This window comes from Budorcas taxicolor, chromosome 16, assembly GCF_023091745.1.
Source record: "Budorcas taxicolor isolate Tak-1 chromosome 16, Takin1.1, whole genome shotgun sequence".
In the NCBI taxonomy this organism is placed as follows: Eukaryota; Metazoa; Chordata; class Mammalia; order Artiodactyla; family Bovidae; genus Budorcas; species Budorcas taxicolor.
The window spans coordinates 24,014,054-24,024,788 of NC_068925.1; positions in this window are offsets into that span (position 1 = coordinate 24,014,054).

Here is a 10,735-nt window from a genome sequence, read left to right on the forward strand (position 1 = left end):
TTTCCTTTGGATATATACCCAGAAGTGGTATTGTTAGATCATAAGGTAATTCTATTCAATTTTTTTAAGAAAGTTCCATACTGTATTCCATAGATGCTGTACCAGTTTATATTCCCACCAATAGCAGCCAAGGGTTCCCTTTTCTCCTCAACCTCACCAACACTTATCACTTATCTTTTTTATAACAGCCATTCTAACAGATGTGACATGATGTTGAGCACTTTTTTGTGTTTCTGTTGCCCATCCATATGTACTCTGTCCATGGGGATTCTCCAGGCAAGAATACTGGAGTGGGTTGCCATGCCCTCCTCTAGGGGATTTTCCCATCCCAGGGATCAAACACAGGTTTCCCACATTGCAGGTGGATTCTTTACAGTCTGAGCCATCAGGGAAGCCCAAGAATGTCCTTCCATATATCTTATTGGTATCTATTCAGATTCTCTGCCCATGTGGAGAAAAGGAAATCCTCTTGCACTTTTGGTGAAAATATAAATTGATGCAGCCACTGTGGAGAATAGTATGAAGGTTCCTTAAAAAATCTAAGAATAATACTACCATATGACCCAGCAATCCCACTACTAGGTATATACCCTGAGAAAAGCATAATTAAAAAAAACACATGGATCCCAATATTCATTGCAACACTATTTACAATAGCCAGGACAGTCAGTCAGTCAGTTCACTCAGTCGTGTCCGACTCTTTGCGACCCCATGAACCGCAGCACGCCAGGCCTCCCTGTCCATCACTAACTCCTGGAGTTCATCCAAACTCATGTCTATTGAGTCAGTGATGCCATCCAACCATCTCATCCTCTGTCTTCCCCTTCTCCTCCTGCTTTCAATCTTTCTCAGCATCAGGGTCTTTTCAAATGAGTCAACTCTTTGCATCAGGTGGCCAAAGCATTGGAGTTGCAGCTTCAGCATCAGTCCTTCCAATGAACACCCAGGACTGATCTCCTTTAGGATGGACTGGTTGGATCTCCTTGCAGTCCAAGGGACTCTCAAGAGTCTTCACCAACACCACAGTTCAAAAGCATCAATTCTTCGGTGCGCAGCTTTCTTTATAGACCAGGACAAGGAAGCAACATAGATGTACACTGACAGATGAATGGATAAAGAAATTGTGGTACATATGTACAATGGAATATTACTTAGCCATGGAAAGGAATAAATGTGAGTCAGTTGAACTGAGGTGGATGAACCTAGAGTTTGTTATACAGATTGAAGTAAGTCAGAAAGAGAAAAACAAATATCCTATATGAATGCATATATATGAAATCTAGAAACATGGTTCTGATGAACATATTTCCAGGGCAGGAGCAGAGACGCAGATGTAGAGAATGGACTTTGGACACAGCAGGGGAAGGAGAGGGTGGGAGGAACTGAGAAAGTAGCATTAACGTACATACACTACCATGTGTGAAATAGATGGCTAGGAGCCCAGCCTGGAGCTCTGTGATGACCTAGAGAGGTGGGATGGGGGAAGAGAGGGAGGCTCTAGAGAGAGAGGATGTGTATATATAGTTATGACCGTATCACACTGCTGTATGGCAGAAACCAACACAACTGTAAGGCAATAGTTCTCCAATTTCAACAAAATTAGTTAATTTTAAAACCAAAATAACTGAAGCTCAAAAAAGAGAGAGAGAGATTCTCTGCCCCATTTTTACTTGAATTGTTTTAATGTTTTGCCCGTTGACTTATGTAAGTTCTTTATAAGTTTTAAGTATTAACCTCTATCAGATATATGATTTTCAAATATTTTCTCCCATCCTGTAGGCTGCCATTTGATTTTTTTGATGATGTCTTTGGCTATACAGAAACTCTTTAGTTTGATGTAGTCCAATTTGTTTATTTCTGCTTTGGTTATCTTTGCTTTTGGTGTCAAATCCAAAAAATAATTGCCAAGACCAATGTCAAGAGCTTACTGCTTACATTTTCTTCCAGGAGTTTTATGGTTTGGGGTCTTACATTTAAGTCTGTTATCCATTTTAAGTTAATTTTTGTGTATGATGTAAGGTACTCGTTTGGTTTCATTCTTTTTTATGTGACTATCCAGTTTTCCCAACACCTTCTGTTGAAGTCTTTTCTTTCTCAAAGTATATTCTTGGCTCCTTTTTTATAAATTAATTGATCACATATGCTACGTTATGCTACGCTATGCTACATCGCTTCTGTCATGTCTGACTCTTCGTGATGCTATGGACTAAAGCCCACCAGGTTCCTCTATCAGTGGGATTCTCTAGTGGGTTGCCTTGCTCTCCTCCAGGGGGCCTTCCTGACCCAGGGATCAAACCTGAGTCTCTTATGTCTCCTGCATTTGCAGGCAGGTTCTTTACCACTAGCACCACCTTGGAACATATATGAGTTTATTTCTGGACTCTATTCTGTTCCATTGATCTTGGTGTCCATTTTCAAAACTCTAGTAAGTTCTTATGAGTCCATTATCCGTTAAGGCTACATCCAAAATAGATAGTGCCAACTCTTTTTCTCTTGGCAACAGTACAACATTTATACCCTGCTTCCTGCTGGTACAGTTTTGATGCCCTGTGAGCTGGTTAAAACTTAGTCTTTTCTTTGACAATATAATTTCCTTAAAAAATAATCATAGACTTTAGATATTTTTGCTTCCAGTTGTTTTCATGTGTCAGCAAACTACCTACAGTTCTTTTCTGGACATATTTCTAATTCCTGCTGTTCTTCACTGTTTCCACTTGTGACGCATGCCTGTTGCTCAGTTGTATGATTGCTACTTTGAGGTCTTCTGAACCACAAGCCTAGTTGGAAAAGCCACACCCTTGCTCTGTTCTTCATCCATCCTTTGCCTCCCTTAATTTTTTTTAAGGTTATATTAACAACCCTTTCTTCTCTTCTAGTTGAGATATATGAGTTATATTTTATATCTTTTCCTAACATGAGAGACCTCAAGTTTCTAGGTACCATCTAGTCTCTTTTTTTTTTTTCTGTTTGCAAATTAGTTACTTTTTTTCTGAGAGGATATCTTTTTTTTTTTTTTTTTAACGCCTTGCTAAAGCAACAAAGAACTAGAAACATACTCAAAACTTCTGGCTTTTTCTTGCTTCTTTTAACTTCCAGGTTCAGTGGGCACAGGCTGTACAATGTATTGTAATAAACAGCTCTACCCACCTTTTTGCCACGGGATTATAAAGGTCATAAGCTTTTTGGCATGTTCAGGCCACTCTCTGCCTGCCCTCTAAGCCATGTATATTGGTTTAGTTGAGAAGAACCCCACTTTTAGTGCCAATGTCTGAATTAACTAAGATGCAGCTGGGCAAACAATGCAGTGAGCGTCTTAAAGATCAATGAACCTTAAAACCAGTGTCTTTTAAAAAAGAAATACTTTCTCTCTCAGACAACAGTCCAAGTTTGTCTCCTCCATCTTTCTATCTTGTGTCTCCACCCTTAGTCTCCATCCCTTAGTGCAGTGTTTTATCAACATGATGGAAGTCGGGGAAAGAGCATGGGAGACTGGATGTGCGATGTGATAAGGATACAGCCTGGAAATGGCACATGTCATTCTGCTCACAATTCACTCTGAGCCTTTAGTACCTGGCCACAACTTGGTGCAACAAGCGCTTGCAAATGCAATTTTTCAAAAAGCAGCTACTACTATAATTCTGTGGAAGAAGCAGAGAACTGATTTTGGTGGACACATTCTCCATCACACTTTTCTCTTAAATTATCTATCCCTGCACTTTCCTAGTTTCTTTCTCACCTTCAACACCATTTCTTTAGTCTCTTTTGCTGAACTATGCTCCTCTACTTAACATATAAGTATTTGTTAGGGATAAGTGCTTCAGGGCCCAGTCTTTGTATCTCTCTTCTTATTTGTTTACTCACTAAGTCATGTCTGACTCTTTTGTGACCCCATGGACTATAGCCCGCCAGGCTCCTCTGTCCATGGGATTTCCCAGGCAAGAATACTGAAGTAGGGTTACCATTTCCTTCTCCAGGAGATCGTCCCAACCCAAGGATCGAACCCTCATCTCCTGCATTGGCAGGAGGATTCTTTGCCACTGAGTCACCAGGGAAGCCTTATCTTGCTTCCTGATTATCTCACCCATGCTCTGATTTTTAGTTATATAAAAAAATGTCAATTCCTTTTTAAAAATTCAGTTCAGTTCAGTCGCTCAGTCGTGTCCGACTCTGCGACCCCATGAATTGCAGCACGCCAGGCCTCCCTGTCCATCACCAACTCCCGGAGTTCACTCAGACTCACGTCCGAGTCAGTGATGCCATCCAGCCATCTCATCCTCAGTTGTCCCCTTCTCCTCCTGCCCCCAATCCCTCCCAGCATCAGAGTCTTTTCCAATGAGTCAACTCTTCACATGAGGTGGCCAAAGTACTGGAGCTTCAGCTTTAGTATCATTCCTTCCAAAGAAATCCCAGGGTTGATCTCCTCCAGAATGGACTGGTTGGATCTCCTTGCAGTCCAAGGGGCTCTCAAGAGTCTTCTCCAACACCACAGTTCAAAGGCAGCAATTCTTCTTCACTTAATTTTTATTGGAGTGTAGTTGCTTTACAATGTTGTGTTGTCTTCTTGTTCAGTCACTAAGTCAGGTCAGACTCTGCACCCCCATGGACTGTGTTAGCTTATAATGTATGGAAAAATGAATCAGTCATACATATACATATATCCTGTCCCTTTTGGACTTCCCTCTCATTTCAATTCATCACAGTGCATTACTGAACTCTTCAGTTTACCCCCACAAAATGACTTCTTCCCTAATATTTGTTCATCCTGACAGATGGTAGCATCATTCAGCCAGTTACCCAAATCAAAAACACTTGGGGGAGATCCTTGATTTATAAATCCTTCTCTCATCCCCCCCATCCAATTGGTCAGCAAAGCCTTGTTGGAAGTTCTTTTAAAGTAGATGCTGAACCTGTGGACGGTAGGCTGAATGAAGTGCCACCCCTCCCCCAAAGAATTCCACATTCTAACCTCCAGAACCTATGGATGGATTATACTTCATGGAGAAGGAACCTTTAAGTTAATTAAGGCTCTTGAGATGGGGAGATTATCCTGGGTTATCTGGTAGACTCAATGTAATTGCAAGGGTCCTCCTAAGAGGGAGGCAGAAGGATCAGAGTCAGACCAGAGAGAGGGAAAATGTGATGAAGGTGACAATGGAAGAAAAGGGAGAAAAGGCTGTTGGAGACAGAGCCATGAGCCAAGGTGTGAGGTCAGCCTCTAGACGCTGGAATATGCAAGAAAATGAATTCTCCCCTAGAGCCTCCAGGAGAAACACAGGCCTGCCAATGCCGTGATTTTAGCCCAGTAAAACTGGTTTCAGACTTCCGAACTACAGAACTGTAAGGTAATGAACTCATGATGTATAAGCCATGAAAGCTGTGGCCATTTGTTAAGCAGCAACAGGAAACTAATACATTAATTCATGTTCCTCCATGTCTACCGCTTCTACCATAACTGAGGGCTAGCTGAGAGCACAGATTCTGAAGACAGACAGTTTGAATTCGGCTCTGCCACTTAATTGCTACAGGCCAGCCATTCAAAATTCCTGGGCCTGAGCGATATCACCTGTAAAGTGGAATCATAATAGGATTGTTATGAGAATTCAGTGAATCTTTGAAATGTTTGGGACTTTGCTTGGCATACTATAAACATGTTATAATTGTTTGCCATTACTGTTTCTGTAATCTTTGTTCAGTTGCTAAATCATGTCTGACTCTTTAGGACCCCATGGACTACAGCACACCTGGCTTCCCTGTCCTTCACTATTTCCTAGAGCTTGTTCAAATTCATGGGAGGACCCAGATATTTATAACATGAACCACTTGAATATTCTTAGCTTGTCTCCCTGTAGTCGTCTCTTGCCCCTGTAATCTTTTATTCTCAGCATAGTAAGGTTGATATATGTACAATGTAAAATCACATAATCCCTCTGATTATCATCCTCCAAGGCCTTCACATTACAGTTTAAATTAAATTCAAAATTCTAACTATATAGCTTATGGTCTTGTCCACTCTCTCTGTTGTCCACTTTCTGCGTGATTTAAGCACACCAGACTAGTTTCTTCCTCTGCACCTCCAGGCGGGCTAGTCCTCTGTCCAGAATGTCATTGTTCCCAGGTCTTCGTGGGGACTTCCCAGGTGGCTCCTTAGTAAAGAATTCACCAGCCAAAGCAGGAGACATGGGTTCCATCCCTGGGTCAGGAAAATCTCCTGGAGGAGGAAATGGCAATCCACTCCAGTATTCTTGCCTGGAAAATCCCATGGACAGAGGAGTCTAGTGGGCTCCAGTCCGTGGGGTCGCAAAGAGCTGGACGCAACTGAGCATACGTGGAACACGCAGGTCTTCACGTGACTGGCTTGTTCTTAAAATTCAGTCAGGGTCTCCTTCTCAAAAAAGTTTTTCCTCATCACTCACGCTAACATAGGTCTAACCACTGCTTGTTTACTTATTTCATGTTTCCCCTCTTTGTGAGAGGAGCCTACAGCCACATGCCCAGTGCTCAGAACATTATCCGGCACACTGTAAGTACTCAATAAATATTTCTTAAATGAGTAAATTGTTGGCTGACGTGCGTGAAGACCATTTGTTGAGGTATCATATCGGCAACTCCTACGTACATTATGAATTAGACTAGGAGAGCTGTAAATCTTTCCTCTCAGCATGAAAGTTCTGCCTAAAGACAAAGTCTTTTCTCAGTGATGATTATGTAAGTCTCTTTCCTCACATTTTTAAAATTTTTTCTTAACAAGTGCCTCTGAGGACATTTTCTACCAAATTACTTTTCATAGCACCGTATGAGAGGTTGACCTATGTTTAACCTCTAAACCCCACCCCCCTTTAAACTCTTAATTCAATTAGATTTTTATCATAATTCATTTTGGTGAAGAGTGAAAATCCGTGTGGTCTGCAGTGTTTACTTGAGGTGGTACTGCCTAACTGCACAGCACTTCAGAGACTGATTTTTTTTTTTAATTTATTTATTTATTTGGCTGTGCCAGGTCTTTGCTGTGCCATGCAGGATCTTTAGTTTCAGCAAGTAGACTCTAAGTTGCAGTTTGTGAGATCTTGTTCCCTGACCAGGGATTGAACCCAGGTCCCTTCTTTGGGAACATGGAGTCTTAGCCTCTGAACCACTAGAGAAGTCCCAAGACTGATGGTTGAAAGAACTTGGAACGTCCCTCGCAGAAGATGCAAAGACAGTCGAGATCTAACAGCAAAATGAAGCTACATCTTGCACGGTCCATAGGCCAGCTCCCTTGATAGCCTCACATACTGTTGGCCCATGGAATGTGGGATTTGTTTGTATACCTCTGTACCATATTTCTCCATCTTTGTTTTTTCCCCCTCTCTCCTTCTCAGCCTGAGGCTTTGTGCAAATAGAAAGAGGGCTTTTCTCAATCTCCATCTCTCTAAACTCTTTCCAGCACCTTTCTTTAAAATTCAAGACACTTCATGAGCCTAAAGTGTATTTTCATCTTGATGGGGCTTTCTGGGTGTTTCATTGCAGATCTTATTGGCTAATTTGGAGCTGGGAACCAATCTCTGGTCATTTTAAATGTAATAAATTGTGCTGCTGGGGTTTAGGGTTAATGGGAGAAAACAGACCCCTGGAGGGTGATTCACTCTTTTTCTCTCTAAAGACAACAAAATGTAATCCTAGGGTGGCCTCGTCCACATTGCAAGTGCATACCTGGCATTTCCACTGACAGCCAGAGAGTGCCTGCTATTACTCTGAAGAAAAGATGGTATATCTGATAATCTGAGAGAACAAAGACTCCAGTTACTTCATCTCTCTTGCCTGAGGGTCTGGAATTAATTGTGTTTCTTTATACCCCATCTAATTTTACAAAATCATGCATCTCCATGGCAGTTTACTAATTTACCACCTCATCTAAGATAAGACGTTGCCAACAGTAATAACATTTAGCAAATGCTGTCAGACCTACTGAGAATGGTTTCTCCCTCCCCCTCCAGCCCATACACACACACGCGCACACACACACACACACACACACACACACACACACACACAGCACAGATTTCTCATACTTTAGAGCAGTCAGACTCCACCTCTGAGGGCACAAAGACATCAGAATGAATGATCTGGTATCTCAGAAGTTCAGGAAAAAATCAAGAATAACTGAATCTATTCAGAAACCTCTTTTGGTATCTGCTTCAGTTTCTCTTCAAAGAGTAGATAGAGTAGGAAGAAATAATTCATCTACTTTTCAGAAAAATATTTCCATGTATTTACATGATGCACACTCGTTGGGTACTTACTGTATTAAAAAAAAAAAAAACTATCTGGCTTACCTCCCCTCAAATATGAGGGGAAAGGAGAAACAGCAGGGAAGTGACAAAATTTGGAATAAGCATGGAAATACAAAGCCTGAAGGTTCTAAGTAGAAAGTAAGTGTTACAGCTTTAGGAGGATAGAAGGGAGATGGGCTTTTGATATTCATCACAATTGCATAGTCCAATTTAGCTATTCCTTCTCCATCATAAGGTTTGAGTAAACAGGCTCAGGACACACATGCTCTCTACATTCCATCATTAAAATATATGACATATACATGGCAACTCAAAGAATGAGAATGGGACATAGGCAATCCAAATCAACTGTGTTTCTACTACTCTTTGTTCTCTGGGCATCAAGCAATGCATCCCTGATCTTTAAGCATGATACGGTGTGCATGAGTGAGATGTGTGTGCATATGCCTGTGAGCATGTATGCTTGTGTGAGTGTGGGGTGCAGCTCAAAGCAAAGCAAAATAGTGTATGTTTCCCTCTTGGCTCAAATTCCATTTGTAGATATAATTATTTGTTTAACATAGTCACACCATATTATGTTACATTCTATGAATTATTAGCAAAAGCATGCTCTTTAAACTCCACTTTCCCAAGCCATGATCACTTCTTGACATGTTTCATTACTAGGAAATGACATAGACATTTGTTATATTCTCAAACAATAAAATATTGCTTTGCTCAAATACCTTCATGGAATATTAAACACAATGAATGCTGTTCCCTTTCCTGTGTTTATCATATCATATTAAAAGTGAAGACATAGCCCTTATGTTTTCTTTCCTGATAGACGAGACATTGGAAAGAATGAGTTTAGTTTACCCTTCATCCAACTGGCTTTACTTAGCTATGTCCAAAGCCTCCAACAGTGCTGTTACAGTATCATTTCATCATTCAGCTTTTCAAAGGCCATTTCTAATGTACCTTTCTTTCAAATCATCATGAGGGATAAAATCCAAAATGTATCCTGTAAACTTCCTCTTGGTCTCATCTCCAGATTGAGTGAGTGTCAAGCAGTGATGGAAATAGCAAAGATGGAGGTTATTGCTTAGTCACTAAGTCATGACTGACTGTAGCCCACCAGGCTCCTCTGTCCATGGGATTTTTCAGGCAAGAATACTGGACTGGGTTGCCATTTCCTTCTCCAGGGGATCTTCCAGACCCAGGGATCAAACCCACATCTCCGGCATTGGTAGACAGATTCTTCACCACTGAGCCACCAGAGAAGCCCCAAAAAGACTAGGGAGAGACCCAATAGAAGGACGGAAGGATGAATCTCTTTAGAAACTGGTTGTGGATCAGCCCTAGAAATAGGTTGTAAATATTTACCGGTCAACATACTGGATCATTCCCTGTGCACATAAAGACCATATGAAACATATAGAAATATCAGAAAGTGTTATCTAATCTGAGTGAGTGATTATCTATTCACAGAGTAGTATGCATACACCCACAACTATACAGATATATATATATTCGTTTTGGAAATTTTTTCCTAATATTAATAATATCGACTTTCTGTGTAAAGCAAACTCATCAGAGAGAACAATAAATTATCCTTGGAGTTTCATCAAATGCATAGTAAACAAAGTGGTTTTTCAGGATTACTCATAAGATTAAGTTGAATCCCTGCTGTGTCTAAGCTTTTTCAGTTCTCACAGAATCAGTATTAAACTCAGGGTAACTTTGGTAAACACCATAATTTTTAACTAAGGAATTTTATGTACTTTAAAAAGTTATTTTATTAAAGTATAGTTGATATACAATATTATATTAATTTCTACTGTACATCAAAATTATACATATATATATTCTTTTTCATATTCTCTCCTGTTATGGCTTATTACGGGATGTTGAACATAGTTCCTTGTATTATGAAGTAGGACCTTGCTGCTTATCCAATATAATAAATTGCATATGCTAGTCCCAAACTCCCAATCCATCTCTTCCTCAAGCCCCTCTCCCTTGGCAGGACTATGGAAATATAGCCTAAATACTCTAAAACAACCTCAAGCTTCAAGTCTAATGGTTCAAGCTCTACACTTGCTTCTGTTACTACTTTGAACATAGGCCAGTAAATTACATTCTCGATTTCGGTTTTCCAATATTCACTGGAGAACAGATTTGCTCTAGCTATTTTAAAAGGTGGTTGGGAGAATCAAATGGAGCTACACAATCAGGGCACGTTTTATGGGAGGACAATCAGTGCAGCTGCCTAGGGCCCTGCTCTCAGAAGGGCCAAGCACTTGGTCTATTGCTCTCCCGTCACTGACTAGAAATGTTTAATAAAATCTTTGAAGTTGTGCTTTGTAAGAGAAAGTTGGATAGAATGAACCTGAGCAAAGCAAACATGCCAGGTTTAAGCACACACATGTGCAGACTCAGGTCCCTGGGTACAGCAGCAATGAGCAAAAGCATCAGTGATAGCA